Genomic DNA, 1,576 nt, shown 5'->3' with positions numbered 1-1,576 from the left:
GGAGAATATTGAAAGTGCCATGGGCTGCCAAAAGAACCAATAGATCTGTTTTGGAAGAAGTGCAGCCAGAGTGCGCCTTAGAGGCCAATATGGCCAAACTGTGTCTCTCATACATTGGACATACTGTCAGGAGGGAGCAATTGCTGGAGAAGGTTATCATGTTTGGTAAGGTGGAGGGTCAGAGAAAGAGAGGAAGACCCCCAAAGAGATGGATTAGCCAAGTGGCAGCATCGATGGACTCAAGCGTGGCAACAATAGTAAGGTTGGCCCAGGATCGGGCAGTGTTTTGTTCTGCTGTACATAAGGTCACTATGAGTCGGTACCGACTCGATGGCACCTAACAACAACAAGGCTTTACACTGAAGAGACAAACATGTTCTTTGATCTGAAGAGTCTTCCATTCCACTTGGAATTTTGAGCAGCTGAATCCATAAGCAAAAGTCCAGTTTATCAAATTAGCAATTTACATTTGCTCCCACTATTACAGTTTTATCTGGTCTGGTTCTGGTCTGCTCAGCTCTAGCCATCTAAGCTGTGTCAAAATGGGTATAAGCTGCAAGTTGGGGGGTTTGTGCACACCTCCCTGCACTGCAGACCAGCTGGCTTTTTCACCCTCAGCTCTGGACCCCAGGGACTAGGTCAGTGCTCAGGAGTTCACACAAGTCCCTAAACTTCAGACCAGCCAGCAACCAGCTCCACCTCTTCTCTCTCTCATCTCAAGGTTAAGGGGTGCCAGTGGAACATGTCCAAACTCAGCCTGCGTCTTCATTGCTGCACTGCCCCCACTTCCACTCACAAGTAGACCCAGTTGATCACCAGTGAGCACACTAGACTCTTTTCAGATTCCCATTAACTTTTAGTCCTTGAAAGGTGTTCTCTCTAGTGGGCTTTTCTTGCCTTGATTGCTTGAAAGGCAAAAGGCAAACCAGTCTGCTTTTTCTGGGGGGTCTGTCTTTCAATAAGAAACTTCTGTTCTTCCAGCAGTTCTGCTTGGGTCAGCATGTCTTTTCATATACAAATATACCAACTCAGAAAGTTCTGGGTGGGGCTCAGGCTTCCATCTAAGGCTGCCATACTCTACAAAGGCTAACAAGAGGCCTTATTTCTCTGGGCAAAATGCTAACTCCCCTTTTAGCAAATCCAATAGTTCCAGGCTGAAGACAGATTTACAAGCTTTCTGTAATCACAATTCCCAGTACATTGATTTCCATCACACATGTATATCTATTTACCATAATTGGCAGGGGAAACCAATATCCACAAAGCAGTCAAACACATAAACCTTTTTTTTAAATCTCCCCTCCTTTACCCATTGGAGTAAGGGAGGGAGGATATATTACTGTGGCAGCATCGAAGGATTCAAGCGTGACAACAGTAGTGAGGTTGTCCCAGGATCCGTCAGTGTTTCATTCTGCTGTGCATAAGGTCGCTATGAGTCGGTACTGACTCGATGGCACCTAACAACAACTACAGCCAATGCTGATAAATTGAATTCTCTCAATATCTTCAGTCTGAAATTGATCAAACATGCAATCAAGATGTACTGATGATTACTGGCAATTGGAATGCAAATGTT

Source organism: Chrysochloris asiatica, unplaced genomic scaffold, assembly GCF_000296735.1.
Source record: "Chrysochloris asiatica unplaced genomic scaffold, ChrAsi1.0 scaffold00078, whole genome shotgun sequence".
NCBI lineage: Eukaryota > Metazoa > Chordata > Mammalia > Afrosoricida > Chrysochloridae > Chrysochloris > Chrysochloris asiatica.
This window is presented reverse-complemented; position numbering follows the sequence as displayed.